The following is a 22790-nucleotide window of genomic DNA, read 5'->3' on the forward strand; positions in this document are numbered from 1 at the left end:
AAGTGAAATGTAGATCACAATCATTTAAAGTCTCCTGAGTTAGCTATTCTTGCATCACTGCTGTTTATCATACCAGCCTGCAAGTTCACACGGGAGTGTCAGCAGAAGATGCCTTTACAGTTCACAGATAAAGACTCATAACTCAATCCCTCAGAGTTAGAGCATTCTTTGCTTCATTTGTCTTTCTTAGTAGCCTTTTAAATTAAAAAGAAAAAGATTCTAACGTGGAGGAAAAAAATAACAGGTACATTAGCAGCCTTGACTTTATAGGAAAGAATCAGTAATATCACCTCGTAAAATGGTGAGAAGCTGTTGCCTAATTGGTAGGCCATTCCCTTCAGACCTCAGTATTAGTCACCTATTTATTTACTTTCTGTTTCATGCATTATACTTGCTTACTGGTCTTCCCTGTCTAAAAAGGTTTTCATGTCCTGCCACACTGGTGCTGTTCATGCTAGATTGTCAAATCTCAAGATCAGGGCTATGGCATCAAGACGCACATTATAACAGTTTTACAGAGGATGAGAGGATGGGTTAGTTGTGAAACAAACACATCTACAAAGTCTTTAGTACTCATAAGGTACTCGCTAATCAAGGCACTGTCATTTTAATGGTGCATTTTGGTGTTAAGATAAAAATGAATTTTACTTATTTATCCATTTCTGGGCAACAAACTGGTTCATTGCCCTTTCAGTCAACAGTCTTCCAGATACTTGCATAACTTCCTTAAGACATTACCAGAGGGTGATGAATACTGTGTATATTGGAACACACTTTTGATAAGCTTGTACCTTTCAGTTATCACCCACATAAGAACAATAAAAACAACCTTAGAGGGGCTTCCCTGGTGGCGCAGTGGTTGAGAATCTGCCTGCCAATGCAAGGGACATGGGTTCGAGCCCTGGTCTGGGAAGATCCCACATGCCGCGGAGCAACTAGGCCCGTGAGCCACAACTACTGAGCCTGCGCGTCTGGAGCCTGTGCTCCGCAACAAGAGAGGCCGCGAGAGTGAGAGGCCCGCGCACCGCAATGAAGAGTGGCCCCCGCTTGCCACAACTAGAGAAAGCCCTCGCACAGAAACGAAGACCCAACACAGCCAAAAATAAAGAAATAAATAAATTTAAAAAACAACAACAACAACCTTAAGAAGCAAGTTCCAGGGCTTCCCTGGTGGCGCAGTGGTTGAGAGTCCGCCTGCCGATGCAGGGGACATGGGTTCATGTCACCAGGGCTTCCCTGGTGGCGCAGTGGTTGAGAGTCCGCCTGCCGATGCAGGGGACATGGGTTCGTGCCCCAGTCCAGGACGATCCCACATGCCGCGGAGCGGCTCGGCCCGTGAGCCATGGCTGCCGAGCCTGAGCATCTGGAGCCTGTGCTCCGCAACGGGAGAGGCCACAACAGTGAGAGGCCCGCGTACTGCAAAAAAAAAAAAAGTAAGTTCCCTTCCTTTCCTGCCTCTCTTTCTAATCCCGGTAACATGTGAGTACTGTTCCTCCCTCCCTGGGTCTTATTCCTCTTCCCAAGGAATTCTCCTAAAAAATGGTCAGCCCCCAGGATTGAGACCTCAGGCTTTCATCAAATCCTGCTTTTTCGAGAGTTCTCCTAATATAAAAGCCTCAATTACTGCAGCTATGCTAGTGGCTTCCAAATCTACATTCACAATCATACCTCCCGTAAGAATTATTGACCTACGTTTCTCAGAAAATAATTCCACAAAAGTGTCCAAATCCCACCTTTCCCTGACAACTAGCTCCTTTTCCAACACCGCCACTTCAGTTATTTATCAGTGTAACCTCTTTACCTACCCCTAATTCGTTATTCCCCTTCTCTGCTTTATTTTTCTTCAAAGAACTTATCAGCAGCTAATATGCTATATATTTTACTTGTTCATATTTTTAATTATTGGTTTCTCCCTCTCTTGAATGTAAGCTCCGTGAGGTCAGGGAGTTTTCAATGTCTCTTTTCACTGTATCCCAGTATGGAGAACATAGTAGGTACTCAATAAATATTTCTCAAATAAGTGAAAAGATAAATGGAGAAATGAATGAAGCCATAATTCTCCAAAACCTCTAGACTAGAAAAATTAGAATTATATTCAGTTCTGATCTCACATCTGTCCTGAATATCAGTTACGAGCCCTATGATTTGTCCTTTCAACATTTCCTCTCCACCAAGTCCAAACCTAAATGCTTCACACATGGATTTAAAACAAAAAGTCTCCAGGCTTTCTCCATTTCAATCACTTCCTTCAGATGAGGCTTTTTAAAACTCTAGTTTTCATCACTCTACAGAACATATCTCTTGTCCTTTATAAATTAAGAACAACCTCTTCGTGTAGCCTCTAAAATCCTCCATAAACTGACCCCACTTTACTGATACATTCTAATTCCCAATTGCTACTCATCACTCTTTTTCTTTCCCTTAGGCTGAATTCCTGACTAGCTCCCCTTAGATAATACAATGTTCATTCCTACCTCATGCCTTTACTTAAATATATTCCCACTGGCTAAAATGTCCTTCCTTCTCTCCATCTATTCAAGTGCTATATATTTTTTGAGATCTGAGTCCCAGCTATGTTCCATTAAGCTCTTTGAGACCTTCACCAACAACCACAGCCCACATTGATTCCTGCTTTGTCTGATCCCTGGAAACACATATTGTCTGCACCTCACAGTCCATCACTCTGTTTGCCAGTGGTTTCACGGCTCCATTTTGGCTCTCCAATAAGATAGTAACACAGAGCTGAACCACTCTTAGGGCCAGTCTTATATCAGTGCTGTATCCAACAGAAGCATAAGTCCAAAACCCAACATATACTTTAAAATATCTTAAATTTTTACTGAAGTGCTTCTGTTTTCATTTTTGTTTTTTGTAGTTGGCCACACCGCATGGCTTGTGGGGGACCTTAGTTCCCTGACCAGGGACTGAACCCGGGCCATGGCAGTGCAAAGTGCACGTCCTAAACACTGGACCACCAGGGAACTTGCCAAGATTTTTCACAGACAGGAAATATCATGAAGATCCTCTTTTTCCATCATCATCTCTGAGGTCTTTTATAACAGCTGCTTAGTAATCACTCTTCTCTCTCCCTCTCACTTAGATTCTCTACCCTTAAAACTCTAGCCCATACTTCTGTTTTATTTCTCTCATATTCCCTTCCTTCTCAATCTATTATTCTTCCTGAATAGCTCTCTACCCTGTCTCTTGGATATCAATTTAGACTTTTGGGGCTCCTTCCAACATTATACCCCAGACATTAACCAGAACAAAATCCCAGTCCCTGGGACTACTGAAGCAAAGAGGACTCTTCCTCCTTCAAAGGTAGAGAAAGAAGAAAAGGCTAATAGTATTTACCAGGTTAATTTTTTTGTTCTTTTTTGCCTCCCCTTAGTTAAATCTTGGCGGGTCTCTATAAAGAGGGGCATGCTACTTGTTCCCCAGAGGCATTTCTCATCAGATCCCAAACCTCTCCTACCTCTCGCCTTCTCCCATAGGGTTGGAAGATTTGTCTTAACAGAAAACACTATTATGGGTGGACTGAGCCAGACAGTGGACTCTCTAGCCTGAAGCTCCAGCTACAATGCCTCCAGCAATTTCCATGCTTCTGACTGCCACACATGTAAGAGCACATCAGATGAGTGCCCTGCCCACGTCAGCCCTTCCCTCCAGATTCTTTGTCCTCTGCTGGAGAAAGATCGTCTGGTCACCAGGTTGCTTTTCTCACAGATCCATGACACTGCTACACAAAATAGGTCATGATGTAACAGTGAAACAGCCATCAGTGCCACAAGGGCTTGCACAGCTCAATCCCTGCAGACATCAGCAGGCAGAAAAATAGATAGCAGCAGACCAGGGGAAGCAGAAAATGGTAGACACAATGTGGCAAATGGAAGGGCAGCGGTAAATGCAAAAGTTATTCTCATGAGTACATAGAGGACACCCCCAGACATTTTCTGTAATAAGCAAGTGGGCTTTGGAAGAGCTAAGGTCTGTCAATAGAGACAGCTTAAGTACAGAGTTAGGAATACAATGATATTATTTATGTGATTACTGTTTTACTCCTTAGCTTCCAATTGGGAAAACAAGGAATGCATGGAAAATGAAATAAGCCCAGCTACCTCAAAGGGCTTTTGTAAAACTTACAAGGTGTGAAAAGTGTGAACATAGGGCCTGGTACAGAGTAGGAACATAACTGATAGTTCTCTCCCTATTCTTCTTTTCAACTCCACTAAGAACAGGCTCCATATTTTCTGAAAATTTATTCGTTTAAAAAATATTCATCAAGCATTTATTAGGCATTGGAAATACAGTGGTGAATAGGACAGAAGTAATTATACCTTACTGGAGAGTTGAGCACAGAGCAGGTGCTTAATAGATATTTGTGCACTGACAAGACCAATCCCTAGTAGTCTCATCTCAGACAACCCTCCACTGGAACCGTCATACCCCAGAGAGCTCTAACCAGGGTATGCTGTCACAGGAAGTAGTTAATATTAACTTTATGCTTAAGAATAACCAAAAGAGACTGTCATACTAAGTAAGTCAGACAAAGAAACACACATATGATATCGCTTATATGTGGAATCTAAAATAAATGGTACAAATGAGGAACTTCCCTGGTAGTCCAGTGGTTAAGAATCTGCCTTCCAATGTAGGGGACACGGGTTCGATCCCTGGTCAGGGAACTAAGATCCCACATGCTGCGGGGCAACTAAGCCCGTGCACTGCCACTACTAAGCCCGCACACCACAACTGGAGAGAAGCCCGCCCGCGTGCCACAACCAAGAGCCCACGCGCTGCAACAAAAGTTCTCACATGCCACAACGAAGATCCCACGTGCCGCAACTAAGACCCGATGCAGCCAAATAAATAAAATTTTTTTAAATGGTACAAATGAAAGTGTTTACAAAACAGAAATAGAGTCACAGATGTAGAAAACAAACTTATGGTCACCAGCGGGGGAAAGGGGGGGGGATAAATTGGGAGATTGGGATTGACATATACACACTACTATATATACAACAGATAACTAATTAGGACCTACTGTATAGCACAGGGAACTCTACTCAATACTCTATATTGACCTATATGGGAAAAGAATCTTAAAAAGAGTGGATATATGTATATGTATAACTGATTCACTTTGCTGTACACCTGAAACTACACCTGAAACTAACACAACATTGTAAATCAACTATACTCCAACAAAAATTAAAAAAAAAAAAAGAATAACCAAGAGATGGAAATAAAAATAGGTCCTGGGGAAAAAGAAATGGGTGGGAAATCTAGCTTGAAAACGAATTGCTAAAATGTCTATCCCCATCAATAGGAAGAAAATCTGGCAAATTCCAGAAGGGAATATATCAATGTGTTACCAGACTATGCCAAAGTCCATCATAAGTCAAAGCAGGAAAGAGTCAAATGAAAATTTTTACTGCTGAGATTTGCAATAGCTGTGTGTGTATCATTCAAGGTATACATTTTAATTATCATAGATGATAATAAGCTTTATAAGGGGTCAGTTTACAATTGGATTCCACTTAAACAAAGGATATTGAATAAAATTTAAATAAATTTTTAAATATATCAACAAATTACTATAATAAATTATGATTTCTTAAGATCTCAAAATTTTATGATACAGATTAAATATATATTACCATATCTTCTTGGATCTCACATTCCAAGAAAACATTTTCTTAGTCAACAAACATTACTGAATGCCTGCTTACCTCTTAACATGTACCCTTCTATTCTCTGGAGAGACAATAATGACAGACAAAATGTCATGCAATGCGGAATTTATAGACTAGTGTGGAGAAAGATAAGGAAATATAAACAATGTAACCAGTACTCTGATAGAAGGCGGACAATGAATGAACTGTAATTCTTGGGGGATGGAAGGTGATCAAAGTGTCCCCCCCAAAAAAATGGTCCTTAAATTAAGTCCTGAAAAATAAATAGGAGTATGTCTGGTGGATGTGGGTAGAGGTGAGGAATAGAAGGGAACCGCAGCCATGACAAAGAAATATAAGGGTGTGGTAGATTCTGGGATCCACAAATAGTAGCTATGTATGATTGTTCCAAGGGGTGAATCCACCATTAGACAAGGACAAAGGAAGTACTCCTCATTTACCATAATATTTCCAACAGATCCTCTGGCATACAGTAGGTGTTCAGTAACTATTTGTTAAATGAATAGGTCTCAAAGAGTAGACAGGTTCCAAATTACTAAGGGTTTTATATGTTGTGCTAAGACCTGATCCTCTTGGGATACCCTAAAGAATTTTACGGCAAGAGAAGGATATGATTAGGTTTGAGTTTTAGAAAGTTTCCCCTAACAGCTCTGCAGAAGATGGACTGAAGGAGAGTAAGAAAGAAAGTAGAGAAACCAGGTTAGAAGTAACTGCAAGAAATGGTGAGCTGGACCACGGCATAGCCAGGAGTTGGAAAGGAGAGATCACTTGGGAGAATCATTTGGGAAACAGAACTATAGTGCCACATGACTATTTAGACAGTGGGGAGGAGGAGGGAGGGCAAAGAGGGCAGCCTCGCCTCAGAGAGCTCCCAGATGCCTCATATCTACCATTAGGATAACGCTGTTGCTGTTCAACAATACAAGAAATATGAACAAGTATCTTCTATGAAACTGTTTATTAAAAACGTATTCACATATATATACAATAAAAATTGTGGACTAGATATGAAGATACATGTTGGAAAAGTTGGGATTGTTTCATGATCTACTTATTCATTCAAAGAATATTTAATGAGCTCCTGCTCTGTGTTAGTGACTAACTATACCAGTTAGTCACTGGGGAAGTAACTGCAGGGAAAAAACAATCATAGTCCCTAATCTCATTGAGCTTACAGTTTTGTGTAGGAAATAGGCTATCAATCATATTACAGAGAGACAGGGGACAAATTATGTGAGGCTTAAAAAGCCAAGTTAAAGAAGTTCTCTTTATCTTAAGAGCTATGGAGGGCCACGGAAGGGTTTTAAGAAGTGAGGGGAGGAAGGAGTACAATTTGCACTTGAAAAACATCACTCTGGCTATTGTGCAGTAGATTAGGGTACACCAGAGGGTCCACTTAGGAGGCCTTTACAGGGCCCAGGCCAGAGGCAATTGGACCTTAGATTCCCAAGAGGAAGGGTGACCAGTATGACTATTTTTGGTTATTTATAAGCAGTCAGGCTCCATCCTGATAGGTCAGTGCCTTGTGCCGTATTAGTTATTAAATGTTTTGAATATAAACCCTGCTATGGAGGTGATGGTGGAGATGGAAAGAGATGGATGGATTCAAGAAGTTTCCGGGAGGTAGAAATGATACCCTTTCAGCATGCCAACAGGCTTTATTTTACCGCTGGTCACCAGCTTCCTCTGGCTGTTGACCCTCCAGAGGTAGGAGGTATTGACAGTACAGGAAGGAGAAAGAGCCCCTATTTGGCAGCAATAAAAAACCACACTGGGAAGTCCCCATCCCCTTTTTTTATCTCTATTCCCTCGGCCATCTCCGTCTCCAGGGACAGCACCACTTAGCCTTTTGGTTCATAAATAAGGAAAAGTGGGCATTAGAAAGTATCATTCCCAGACTAGCTCTAGTTTATCATGAAACAACTAGTCAGATGCTTATTTCCCCGCACAGAAAGGTCAAACACTTGTTCAGTGATGCACTTAGCACATGTTGCTCTCTGGCCAACATAACCAGACCAAAGCTACCTATCCTGTGCAGATCCTCTGCTTCTCCTTCACTCTGACTTGTGTTCCTTATGCTATTCACCATAGCCAAAGCAAAGCAGAGTGAATGAAACTCACCAATTTGTTGCTTATGGCAACTCAGCTCAGATAAAAGGCTCAGTTGATAGGGGAATAATTAAATCCTTTGTTCTAAGTGAGCTTGTATGATTATCTCTAGATTTTTAATTCTCCATGCCACCTTTGTCCTCAGGTGCCACACATAATCCCATGTTGGCTAGAAGCAGGACCTGGCAAGCAAGAAAACTGTGAAATATAACTAAAGCAAAAATCAATAACCAGTCAATAAATTTTTATTGAGCAGCTGCTTTTTGGAAATCATTGTGCCTTCTATAGAGGGTACGTGGGGCTGCGCCTTCAAGAAGCATACAATCTTGCTAACGACAACAACAAAAAAAACCCAGCTACTAAGCAGTATGCGATCTGCATCAAATGAAGCACAAACAATAAGTCTTTGAGTGTCCTGAGGAGTAGTGTTTGGGACAGTGGCTAGAAACACAGGGACAGAACTGTCAGTGCTGGGCAAGATGATGTAAAAGGGAAATTCAAGCACAGTCCAAGAATGGATGAATAGAGTCTAGCAGAGCAAAAAGTGGGATGGCGGGGGGCACTTCTTGGCTTTTGGACAGTTTTAGGAATTTGAAGAGGAGGTTGGATATTTTGTTTCTTTGGTTGGTTGGTTGGTTGATTGGCTTTCAGATACACTTATTTCAGCTTTACTGGGATGTTTGGGGGAGAAGTAAGAAGTAGAAAGAAAAGGCCTGTACTGTCTACTCTGGTAGAAAACTTAAGGGTTTTAAGAAATATTTTTCTTATTTATTTTTGCTTTTGTTGCTTGTGCTTTTGGTGTCATATCCAAAACATCATTGCTAAAACCAAAGTTAAGGAGCTTTTATACTATGATTTCTTTTAGGAGTTCTACAATTTCAGGTCTTATGTTTAAGTTTTTGATGCATTTTGAGTTAATTTTTGCGAGGGGTGTGAGACAGAAGTGAAATTTCATTCTTCTGCATGTGATTATCTGGTCTTTCAATACCATGTATTAAAGAGACTATCCTTACCCCGCTGAGTATTCTTGGCTCTCTTGTCAGATATTAATTGACTGTATATGCATTGGTTTATTTCAACAAATGGGACTACATCAAACTAAACAGCTTCTGGATGGACTTAGAGAGTATTAGGCTTAGTGAAATAAGTCAGACAGAGAAAGACAAATACTCTATTATCATTTATATGTGGAACCTAAAAAATAAAACGAATGTATATAACAAAACAGAAACAGACTCACAGATACAGAAAACAAGCTACTTGTTATCAGTGGGGTGAGGGAAAGGGGGAGGAGCAAGATAAGGCTAGAGGATTAAGAGATACAAACTACTATGTATAAAACAAGTAAGCATCAAGGATATATTGTACAGCACAGGGAAAGATAGCCATTGTTTTATAATAACTTTAAATGGAGTATAATCTACAAAAATATTGAATCACTATGTTGTACACCTGAAACTAATATTATAAATCAACTATATTTCAATTAAAAAAAAACTAAACAGCTTCTGCTTAGCAAAAGAAACAATCAATGAAATGAAAAGATAGCCTACAGAAGGGGAGAAAAACAGAAATTAACAGCAATGGGAAAGCATACTAGGAGGCTGGAGAATTGTGTTGGCACCAGAGCCAGGACACAACAAAAACCCGGAATATGGTGGGGGCTCCATGGCCCCACTGGACAGGTCCTGTTGGGACTCCAAGGCTTGAACACTCAGGCAAAGACAACCAGGGGCCTGGTCCCAAGAGAAACCTCTGCCCGTGAGTGGGCAAATGATAGCTTCCTCCTGCTCATGAGTCCCTTTATTCTTGCTTCACATGGTTAAAGGCTATATATCCTAATCTCCTACTTCTCTTGGAACCCCAAACCCAAGAAAATCTACACAAACACAAAGGAAGAAAAAGCAGTGTACTACAGTAGAATGGAAAGTTTTCATACAAAAACAATACGCATAAACAACAAGGACCTACTTATATAACACAGGGAACTATATTCAATATCTTACAATAACCTATAATGGAAAAAATCTGAAAAAGAATACATATATATGTATATAAATATATATATATAACTGAATCATTTTGCTATATACCTAAAATACTGTAAATCAAATATACTTCAATAAAAAAATAGTAATGTATAAATATAATAGCTACCATGAATTGAACACTTATTGTTATAGGTGCTGTGCTTGGCATATTTCTAATTAAACTTTCAGAACTCTATGAGAAAATTATTGTTTTCAGAGCTACCAATAAGGAGCGAAGAGAGGATTCCAATCCTAGCCTTGAGTCTGAAACCCATTGTCTTCCTACTGAACCCTAATATTTCTGTTCAGGAAAGCTACTTAAGTACTTAGTATGACTTGATATAGAAATAATGGGAAGAAGAGATAAGGATAGGCCAAAATGACCCTGGGGAAAAGCACAAGGCAAGTCTAGATGAAGCAAAAACACAGAAAAGGTGAGACTACAAGGTTAACTGGCAGTTTTTGAGTACGCACAATAAAGAGAATAGGATGTATAGGTGAACGTGTGAATGGACTGATGGGCTTTAGGAAGATAAGAAAGAGGAGAAACATAGTCAAGGGAGATACTAACACAAAGAGAAGTTGGTGAGTGTCCCAGGGCTGGGTTCCAACATGACAGGCATACTTGGCTTGACAAACCGGAAAGTGCCTGAAAGAAGAAAGCCTGGATGGAGATGAAAGGAAAGAAACAGGCACACCCACCTGCTGGAAAATAGAAATGGACCTACAGCAACAGCAGCTGATACCCTGCATTTTCAAACAGGCTGAGCTCTAACACAAAGGAGTGACAGATTGTCAGCAACTGTTTTCAAAAGAAAGACTGTGATCACAAGACCCAGGACGTATCTGGATCTGCACCACATGTCACTGGGGCCAGCACAAATGAAAAGCCTCTACCCCGAGGGGCTCAGTTAAGTTGAGGGAGTTTATCTCTGAGAATTCTTTGTATTTCAGGCTTTCTTGTGGGCTAGTCCTACCTTTGCCAAAAGAAGGTTTTCATGTCTCCCATTTTCCTGATGAGGGAGATTAGTCATAGAGCCACTGACAATTGCAATACTAACTCTTCTGGGGACTAGCCTTGGACAAAATCATGAAGAGGCCAAAGCTCAGCTTTGGTGTCTCCCATTTGCCCCATCTCTGCTCTCTCCTTCATCTTGGCATATTCCTTCCTTCTCCTCAGATGCCTACCCTGTACTCTAAAGAGTTTTGCTCTCAGAGGGCTTTCAACTTATTTCATTGATTCTAGAACTTCACTAGGTATAAGATTCACTGGGCTCATCCATCTTCCCACCCAGTAATTCTGACCAAACTGGTCTGGAGTGGGACCCCTAAATCAGTGTTTTTAACAAACCCTCCAGGTGATTCTGAAGCAGATGGTCCACCAATGGAGAAATACTGCATTATGGTGTTTATTGGTAATTAAAGTATTCATTGATAATGGCTTAGGTTTTAACAAAGAACTCCTGACTAGAAGTATTTAGAGCTAAAGATATGTATCTCCAATGGTGGAATGCTGGCAAGACAACGGATATTTGCAATGCAGAAGATCATCTTTGGTGTTCTCTCATTCAGCATCATTCATCTTATAAACAGGGCTCAAATCAAACCCTGTAAGAGATAACTATTCCCCTACACATAAGGTAGGGATCCTTGGAGCTTCCCTCTCATGACCGATACATACTTGCTTTGATCGCCAGGATAAATTCACAGAACATCTGAACATTTCCAAGCTACCCACAGAGAAACATAATTATACAGAAAATGGAATATATTAAGTTTAAATTTAAAGATGTTGCCTTTTTCCTCAAAGTCACGGTCAAAATCAAACGTGAAAACCAGTCACCACAAAGTAAATGACCACACCTCTATTCTTCATAGGGTTAATTATTCTGCCTACACCTTTTAATTTTGATTTTTTCAATTTTATTTTGGGTTATAACATCTTTTTTATGCATTTATAACTACCTTGAAAACACAGGCCTTACTAACATGAGCTGATAATCAAAAAGAAACAAAAATAATAAATGCATATTCTATAGGTCACATTTGACCTCTACTCTTTCCATTCTAAACTGCCATTTCCATCAATGCTTTTGAGAAATTTGAGAAACAATATGGAATTTCATACAACCCTTGACCCTAAGACACTTCTCTATTGGAACCCTCCAGTCCTAAATTTCAATAAGCTCCATTAGAGGGCAGTTTTTTTTTTTTTTTTTTTTTGATTTTTAGTGCATATTTTTTTTTTTTTTTTTGTCATAGAGTCTTTTTTTTTTTTTTTTTTTAAACATCTTTATTGGGGTATAATTGCTTTACAATGGTGTGTTAGTTTCTGCTTTACAACAAAGTGAATCAGCTATACATATACATATGTTTAGAGGGCAGTTTTACAGGTTCCTGCAGGGTTAGATTTAATCTGCCAGAACTATTTCTAATTGGCTAGTTACCCCTTTATAAACATTTCCCAGAGTTGGGAGTAAAGAGACCACAGCAGGGAAGGGGTCATAATTCCAAAGGAAGCATTTTCAGGCCTACCAGTCATTGATATAAGTACCATGTTCCAAATTTGAAAATTCTGGTTATTATCCAAAAATCTCTAAAGATCAAATATGTGACATATGTATCACATTCTCCTCTGAAGCAGAATGCCCTTTTTTTAAAAAGTCAATACTTTATAAAGCCAATCATGAATCATTTAATTGAACACAGTTAATTAATACAAAGGAAAGCTGATGGTTATCATTTTAAAATAATTTCTCAGTAGAGTTCACTTCAAATAAATAAACTTGATATTCTAAGACCTACTCTTTACTTTTTAGAAAAGCTGTAAACATTAATAAAACGTACTCCTAGAACATTATTCTTTACAAATTCAGGGATTTACGGTTCTGCTTAGGGGAGCTGGTAGGAAGAGCAAAGACTCTGGGACATTTCTGTTCCCCCTTTTTACAGACTCCAGGGAGTCTGAATGAGTGCAAGTCTTAAAAGATGCTAAGATTCTCTAATAGTGTATTCATTTGAGAAAGGAAACCCTGTGTAGCCTCCACCTGTCAACAGAAAATCAAGAAATCTTTAACATCTCTTTGAATTGAATCAGGGTTCATTCACTCATTCAACAAATATTTATTCATTACTTCCTATGTGCCAGAATGATGTAAAAGAATCCACAATGCATTAATCAAACAAAATTGACTCCATCCTCATCTTAAACTGGTTGAGAAAGAGTTTGGGACTGTGATCAAACTAATTCTGAAACTAAACATTCATAGGTTAAAAAACATTGTACTTTTAAAATGTTTTGACCTCTTAGAAGTAAAATGAAATTCCATAACATGACTTTGGTTAGACACTGAAAGTTTAAACCATGACCCCACACTTTTTATCCCCAAGCTTTTTACTCCAAGGCAAAACCATTCATCTATCCTTGGAGATGTTATAAAAATGAACTGGGACAGGGATTCTAACATATTTGAAAGGAACTATAACGTATTATACAATTATTTCTCCCAATTCTCAGGGCCTAGCTCACACTTCATCTCATTGTTGAAATCTTACACAAATTTCACTAAACTCTTACAAATAACCTTTACCCTTGGGAGCTCTAAAGCATTTACCACATGCTCCCTTAGATCATGATCCAGGTGTGCAGTTGTGCATTTGTTTACCTTTTACTGAGTACCTAATATGTTCGAAGCAATGCAGTGCAGTGGTTGAGAGTGAGGACTCTGACCCAGATTTCCAGAGCTGACTCCCTTTTCTGTGTGACCCTAGTCTTAGTTTTCTCATCTTTAAAAATAAATGATAGGGACTCCCCTGGTGGTCCAATGGCTGAGACTCCACGCTCCCAATGCAGGGGGCCCAGGTTTGATCCCTGGTCAGGGAACTAGATCCCGCGTGCCGCAACTAAGACCCAACGCAGCTAAATAAATAAATATTTATTTTTAAAATAAATAAATAAATAATAATAGTCCTACCACATGGAATTATTGTGATGAGTAAGGACACTACTATGAACTGTCACAGCAAATAGGAGCCTCGTGGTAATACAGTATACTGGATGGATTCTAGAACAAACAAAAAAAATTAGGTAGAAACTAAGGAAATTCAAACAAAGTATAGACTTTTCTTAATAATAAGGTTTAATATAGATTCCTTAATTATGCAAATGTAATACTAATGTAAGATGTTAATAATAGAAGAAATTGAGTGTGGGGTATATGGAACTTTCTATACTACCTTTGCAACTTTTCTATTAATCTAAATCTACTCTAAAATAAAGTTTTTAAAAAGTAAAAACTAGAATTAGAAAAAGTGTCAAATGTTACTATACATAAAGCATTAAGAATAATATATAGACTTAATATGGTCAAAATGTCCATACTATTCAAAGCGATCTACAGATTCAATGCAATCCCTATCAAAATCCCAATGGCATGTTTTAAAGAAATAGAAAAATGTTCTACAATTCATATGCAACCACAAAAGACCACAGATAGCCAAACCAATCTTAAGAAAGAACAACAAAACTGGAAGTACCACATTTCCTGATTTCAAAATGTATTATAAAGTACAGTAATGGTAGTGGCATAAAGACAGACATGTAAACAAATAGAACAAAATAGAGAGAGCCCAGAAATAAATCCACACACGTATGGTCAACTGATACTCAATAAGGAAGTCAAGAATACACAATGGCGAAAGAACAGACTCTTCAACAAATGGTGTTGGGAAAACTGAATATCCACATGTAAAAGACTGAAATTGGATGCTTATCTTACGCCATACACAAAAAATCAACTCAAAACAGATTAAAGACTTCAACATAAGACCCAACACTGTAAAACTCCTAAAAGAAAACATAGGAGAAAAGCTTCATGACATTGGTCTTGGCAATGATTTGACAGCAAAAGCACAGGCAACAAAAATAAATAAATAAATGAACAAGTGGGACTACATCAAACTAAAAAGATTCTACACAGTAAATAATCAACAGAGTGTAAAGGTAACCTACAGGACAGGAAAAAATACTTGCAAACCATCTATCTGATAAGGGGTTAATATCCAAATTATACAAGGAACTTCTACAGCTCAATAATTTAAAAAAATAATAATGCAATTAAAAAAAAAAAAATGGGCTAAGAGGGACTTCCCCAGCGGTCCAGCAGTTAAGACTCCGAGCTTCCACAGCAGGTGGTGCAGGTTCGTTCCCTAGTTGGGGAACTAAGATCTCACATGCCATGCAGCGTGGCCCAAAAAAAAAAAAAAAAAGGCCTAAGATCTTGCATAGATATTTCTCCAAAGACATACAGATAGCCAACAGGTATATGAAATAATGTTCAACATCACTAATCATCTGGGAATTGCAAATCAAAACCATAAGGAGATATCACCTCATACCTCTCAGGATGACTATTACATATACACACAAATAAATAGAAGCGTTGGAGGATGTGGAGAAATTGAAGCCCTTGCACACTATCGGTGGTAATGTAAAATAGCGCAGCAGCTATGGAAAACAGTATAGAAGTTCCTCAAAAAATTAAAAATAAAACTACCATAGGATCCAACAATCCCACTTCTGGGTATTTTTCCAAAAGAACTGAAATCAGGATCTCAAAGAGATATTAGCACTCTTATGTTCACTGCAGCACTATTCACAATAGTCAAGATGTGAAAACAACCTAGATGTCCTCAAGACAGATGAATGGATAAAGAAACTGTGGTATGGAATACTATTCAGCCTTAATGAAAGAAGGAAATTCTACAGTATACAACAACATGAATGAAACTTAAGGACATTATACTAAGTATAATAAACCAGCCACGAAAGGACAAATACTACATGATCCCACTTATATGAGGTATCTGAAATAGTCAAATTCATAAAATCAAAGAGCAGAACAGTGGTTGCCAGGGGTAAGGGTGAGGGGGAAACAGGGAGTTAACTAATCAATGGGCATAAAGTTTCAGTCAGGTAGGATGAATAAGCCCTAGAGATCTACTGTACAACACTGTACCTATAGTCAGCAGTAATATACTATACACTTTAAAATTCGTTAAAAGGGTAAATCTCATGTTAAGTGTTCTTTCCAGAATAAAAAATTTCTTAAAAACCTCTGAAACAGAACAAAACCATCTGATCCATAGCAGGCACTCAATAAAAGGTAAGTAGCGGAGGGCTTCCCTGGTGGCACAGTGGTTGAGAGTCTGCCTGCCGATGCAGGGGACACGGGTTCATGCCCCAGTCTGGGAAGATCCCACATGCCGCGGAGCGGCTGTACCCATGAGCCATGGCCACTGAGCCTGCGCATCCAGAGCCTGTGCTCCGCAACGGGAGAGGCCACAGCAGTGAGAGGCCTGAGTACCAGGAAAAAAAAAGGTAAGTAGCAATTGTGTGTAGCAGCAGTAATAATAGTAGTGGGAAGCCAACAAAAAGCTTTTAAGTAAAACTATGAATTTCTTATTCCTTATGCTTTTTGTTTTGTTTCTTGTTACTGCTTTGGGGCTTTTCTTTTTCATACAACATTTACCAAAAAGCTATAACTGTAAAGAAAATTATTATTTAATTTTTCTATTTTATTGTTTTAGCACTGTATAGGAAAGGGTTTAGTGTGCCAAAGACTGTGTACATTATAATGTTTTTTGGTCATAATCATATGTTGTGTGACTAAACAGACAGGCCTGAAATGTCAACAGCACCTGCTTGAGAAGCTATGAACTTATTTCACAGGCTTGCCATCTGAACTGTTGGGGTTTTTTGTTTGTTTGTTTTTATTGTCTGATTCCATTTACATGAAATATCTAGAACAGGCAAATGGAGACAGAAAGTAGATTAGTGGTTGCCCAGGGCTAAGGAGAAGGGGGAATAGGAAGTACCTGCTAAAAGTCACAGGGCCTCCTTTTAAGATGATGGAAATGTTCTGGAATTAGATAGTGGTGATAGTTGCACAACACTGTGAATACTTGAAAATCCACTGAATTAGGCACTTTAAAATGGTGCATTTCATGTTGTATGAATTTTATCTGAATTTAAAAATTGCTTAAAAGAAAAAAAAGCACACGTAAAACGCTTAGAACAGGGCCTGGCCTTGAGTAAGCACTCAATAAATGCTAGGTATGATTAATACTAAAACTTCCAGCACAGTTATTATTTTCTTCGTTGTAATAAAATGACTCCTTTTTTTTTAATGTCTGACTACTGACAGCTTTTAAGCTTGGCCCTCCCTCTTCCCCACCCACCCACATCTGGGCAAGCTGGTAAGAAAGCCTGGGTGTTCCCTTCTTTGGTGCCTGTGGAAGATTCAATCTATGTGAGGCCCTGGCCCATGTGCTGGAACCCTCACCTCAGCCCCAGCCCTTAACCACAATAAAAACCAGACCGGGTTCCTTCCCTGTTCTCTCAAGGCATTTCAGGACTGCTCTCCCCAGAGACCTCAATTTTGCGAGCAATGAATATTTCACACCCTCTTGTTCTGTGTTTGAAATCATCGGTCTTTACATCCAAACCAAATGTATGTGGGGTGGGATGCGGGTCCGTCCTATCTCTGCAGGGTGTCTACAACGATCATCATCATCCGTTATCAACCAGCCACACTGGGGCCTGCACTCCAACACAACAGTAGGTGGAACTGAAGAAACGTGCCCTCCCTACACAGGGCACATGCTCTCCATTTGGCCACAGTCCCCACCACTCGCAATGGCCCACTCTCAGACTCCAGCCCTCATTTACTCAACCTTCCTGGCCCCTGTAGGTGGGTAGGTTTGCAGTCCCGAGTCTAAGAGGTTGCCTAGAGGCGGGTGTGCAACTGGGATATGGTTTTCATTCCCATTCTCAGAAAGGGGTCCCCCTCCCCTTGCCCTGGCTCGAAGACGGCTCCGCCCAGCCCAGCCCCTGCCGCTTGTGAACAGTGTACCTTCACAAAGAATGCTCTGGTCATCCCTGGTCCGGAGGGATCCCAGCTTCCAGTGCTGCCCGCTTTTGTGTGTCAGCACTGTCCCCGTGGGCAAGGTCTAAAAGCGTGGCGGCTACCGGGCTCCACTTTAGCGTCTGAGGGCTTCACCTGGTCGTATGCAGGTTTGAGTCTCTCATTGGGACTGCAGGTGTTTTCAGACCCAGAACTGTCACGGTCTGAGAAGGTGGTTAATGGGGGAGAGGTAACAGAGCTGGCCCATTTCACTTTCTTGCAAGAGGTTTTTAGAACTGGCATTCGGCTCTCTCCTTGAGCCTCAGAAGCATGCTCCGAGCGGTCTGACACAAAGGTCTGGGACGGCTCACGCTCCTCTGTAGGCAAAGGTTCTTCACAGTCAGGGCAGAATTTGAACGCTTCGATATTTCTGCCATGGTCTGGACAGAGGGTATCATGCTTTACCGGGCCACACACCGGCCCTCAGATCCACCGGGCTGGAAACTCCACCTTAGCGTCCTCCCCCGCTGCCCCGCAGAAACTTCCGCTGAGGGCGGAAGTGGGGAGTCACTGCGCGCGCATGCTCTGCCTTGAGGCAAGACTGCACCTGCGCTGACGCAACTTGTTTTAATTTCTGAATTTTTTATATATATATATATATATATACATATATATATATATATATTTTTTTTTTTTTTTTTTTTTTGCGGTACGCAGGCCTCCCATGGTTGTGGCCTCTCCCGTTGCGGAGCACAGGCTCCGGACGCGCAGGTTCAGCGGCCATGGCTCACGGGCCCAGCCACTCCACGGCATGTGGGATCTTCCCGGCACGAACCCACGTCCCCTGCATTGGCAGGCGGACTCTCAACCACTGCGCCATCAGGGAAGCCCTGAATTATAATTTTTTATGTATGTCATAGTAACAATTACAGATCTAGTCATGACATACGGCCTTTAATGGCTCTACATTGTTTACAGGATCAAGTTTAAATGCCTTAATATGTCATTCTAGGACCCGCACAATTTAATCTTTCCAGACTCATCAGCTACAGTACCTGCCTCACAATCCTAGACGTCTCATAAATTTGTGGTATTTCTTCTGCTTTTACCTGGAATATCCATGTCTCCATTCTTCTCGTAATAAAATAATTCTCTTTTGAGGTATTTTCCATATATTATGATCACTTCTCTGACGTCTTCAGAAAATTTAATTACTGATTCCTCCATCCTTCAGTAGCATTTTATCTATAAAGCTTATCAAAATTATTATCTTATGGGGAAGACTAAGTATGATTTATTAATCTTTATATTTATTTTTTGAATTGGATTTGTTTATTTCAAATGATCCTTTCCTGGGAACATAATGATTGTTATCAGCTAAACAGATCCACACAAAATATTTTCCTTTCTTGAATTCATTTAGAAATTATGTATACCATGTGTACCGCATGGTCATTAACTTGCTTTTAGGTTGCTTTGGGATTAGTCCATTGCTGATCAGGTCTTCACTCTCTACCTTAATTAGACAATCTTTAAGAAACGAGATCACATCTATCTTTTCTTTTGTTCCCTTGTTTGTCAAAAGCATCAGTCACAGTAGCTGTGTATAATAAAGTGAATAGCTCCATATTTATGGGCACGGGCAACCTTCATTCGTTATCCAAATAATTTAACTCAGTGTTTATTCTCTTCAATTTTATCTCTGAGGATTGCTGAACCCCAATACTCAGAGTTCTCACATCTGACCAAGAGTCTGCCTGCATATATCTTTTATCATAAGGCACCTAAGTGTCCATAACAATGCTGCTTCACTTTAGAGAAGGCTGGGGTTCTCCTCAAAGTAACCAGAGTTGACCGATAAGCATATGTATTATTTTCTTTGCAAAATTAATATATTGATTACAAAAATTTAAATACCTAAAAGTAAAAAGGCAAATCCTTCCTTAATCCCCCAATTTTTCAATTTATTTCATAATGTATAAAACACTCATTTCTATCTCCACTAAATGGTTTGTATGTTAAATATATACTTTCTCTAATTTTTACACCCATAAATCATTTTATATCAACCACTCTACTTAATAAATAATAGAAATCTTCCTATATCTATATAGGAAGTATATATCTATACTTCCTCTCTTTTATTTTTATTTTGACCAAGCCATATAAACCTATTTTAAAAAGACTAGTTTCGATAAGAATCAAAATATAGAATATGGAAATGAAAACAAGTGTCCAAATGTCACACCTGTATACAGAGAGGCTTTTTTTGTCAGTGGAGCAAAAGAGTCAAGTTCTGTGATATCAGAGATGATCCTCAAAAAGCACAAAACTTAATTCCTGAATTTGAACTTAATCCTGACCCACTTCATTTCTGCATCTTTGATACTATTGGTTCAATGTATTTGTGAGCCTAACTTGGACACTTACACCAGAGTCTTAACAAGTAGGTATCTTGACAAGAAGATTTCCATGAACTCCTAAAATAATGATGAAGCCAGCATGTTAGATTTGGTGGCAGACTTTACTAAAGCTATGAAATCTGCTCTTCACCACCAGTTGAATTTGGGTACATCTATTTGTGCAGTGTGCTAGACAAAACCGTGATTCTAAAAGCCAGAATCAGACTATGCCCAGCATCCTCTTAAAAATCAAGCCAGCACAGAAGGCAGGATCATGCAACATTGGTGCAATCATTCAGGAGCTTCTCTATATTCATTGACTGTACTTCTAAGCCCAAAGCACAAAAAAATACATGTGATTCCATGGAATTATGTCCTAGATGATGCAAAAATAATATCAATGCAAAAATGTAATCCAAAGCCTGAGGTGGTGTTGCCATCCTCACAGAGGAAACTTCTAGAAATCCAGTGGGGAGAGCTAAATGCAAATGCCATCTCCTAGGCAACTTGTTGTTCAGAGATGCAAGGGCAGCCTTAAAAAAAAATCAGGGGCTTCCCTGGTGGTGCAGTGGTTAAGAATCAACCTGCCAATGCAGGGGACACGGGTTCAAGCCCTGGTCCGGGAAGATCCCACATGCCACGGAGCAACTAAGCCCATGCAGCACAACTACTGAGCCTGTGCTCTAGAGCCCTCATGCCACAACTACTGAAGCCTGTGCGCCTAGAGCCCGAGCTCCACAACAAGAGAAGCCACCACAACGAGAAGCCCTCGCACTGCAATGAAGAGTAGCCCCCACTCGCCGCAACTAGAGAAAGCCTGGATGCAGCAACAAAGACCCAACGCAGCCTAAATAAATAAATAAAATAAATTTATTTAAAAAAAAAATTCAGGATGCTTGTTCAAAAAAGCTCTCTTCTGGTGGCCATCCCCCCAAAAGACCAAGACATGGCGTCAGGCAATCAGCCAAAGTAAACCTCTGCACTGTATATATCTCTCCAGAGGAAGAACGACAGTAACTTGGATTCCCACCTGCTTCCTCCAGCAGTCTCCACAGCATCACCCATGGGCCATAATTAACATCAGTGGAAACTCAAGAGTGCCGAAAACAAAGATCCAAAGTATAGTCACTCCATCAGCATCTTAGCTCTGCTCACTGAATCTCTGCCTCTGGACATGTGCACTAAACCACAGCAGCTGCACCCACCACAAGCCAAAGGGGCTTGATTAGAAGCAGGGTCAACAGAAGAAAAGTGGGAAGAATGTGTAGAAGCTCAACAGTTAGCCATGCAGCATGTCCTCTGACTCTGGGAAACCATAGCAGTCAGCAGATCAGTGCTGCATTCTTCAAACCTGGAGAAGCTCTTTGTTAACTGAGACTTCATGCAGCCCCAGAGGTGAAGAGGGAAAGCCACCAATGGTGACAGCCTGTCTACATGTGTACTTAGACAGGATTGAACTGTGCATCATTAATTGGTCCGTTTTGAGCCCCACTCACACACATTAACAGTAATGCTGTCAGTGGCAGTATCTCCTAATACCAAGGACAAAAATAAATACTTAATGTGAAGTATAGGCACAGGCCAAGACAAGCCTCTCTTGAGTTTTGAATTCTCATCATAGACTAAAGATGATTGATGGTGATGGTGCTGCGGTTAATGGACGTATTACTGTATTTCCCATCACTTTTCCAGTATATGGCTCTGATCCCCTTGATTATATTCAGCCTTCACAAATGTTATCCTTCCTGAAATCCGCACTCTGCATTCTCATTGCCTCTGCTAACCAGTGGTTTCACTGAGCCATCTGTGTTCTCCCTTTCCTTTCTGTCCGTGTAGCATATAAGCTTTCATTGTTCAGCTACCTGGGCATTTCTCCTTTCCCCGGCACCCTCCCCTACCATTTCACCCAGACTGTACTAGTCTATCAAGATGAAAACAACACTATGACACTCAGAACAAACTTCTCCTGTCAGATGCACACAGGGACCCTCTGTTGCACAACCTGTACTCGTCCCTCATGCAATAGAGATTCAGCTCACAGATACGAGATCCAGACTGCAGATCAGAGGGGAAACTGACTTCTGCCCTTCATCTGGGCCAAAGAACACTTATCTCCTTATTTCCAGCTTCTTCTCAAGTTGCAGGTAGACCTGGGGAGATGTAAATATGTAAGTAAAACCCAAGACCATACTCACAGGTTATCCTTTTCAAAATGCCAGCGCTTCTCAGTTGCCTTATCACAGGCCGATTCAACTCCTTATTCATAAAGGGCCAATAGCAAGAAAAGGCATTGCAGTGTGCTGGGAGGACCGCAGAAGCTACCACCATATACTGATCTTTTTGTCCTGACACGTTGGTGTGTGGGATAGGGCTGTGGGCAAAGTTTCTACGTCTCTCTTTCTTGCAGCCCCAGACTATCCTTAAACTGTAGCTCTGCTGAAGAAGTCCTTTCTGGGATGGGCATAACACAGGAAACTTCACAGTTGTTGTTAGTGTTTAATATTTATTGAAAACGCACGATTGGACCAAGCACTCTACTGATGTATAGCTTGTATCTTATTAAAACTTTCTAGGAAAAAAAAAAAAACTTTGGCTGAAAGCTAAAAGCTGTCTAGCTATTGTAAGGGCAACAAGAATACACATTTCTCG

Source organism: Phocoena phocoena, chromosome 3 (genome assembly GCF_963924675.1).
Source record: "Phocoena phocoena chromosome 3, mPhoPho1.1, whole genome shotgun sequence".
In the NCBI taxonomy this organism is placed as follows: Eukaryota; Metazoa; Chordata; class Mammalia; order Artiodactyla; family Phocoenidae; genus Phocoena; species Phocoena phocoena.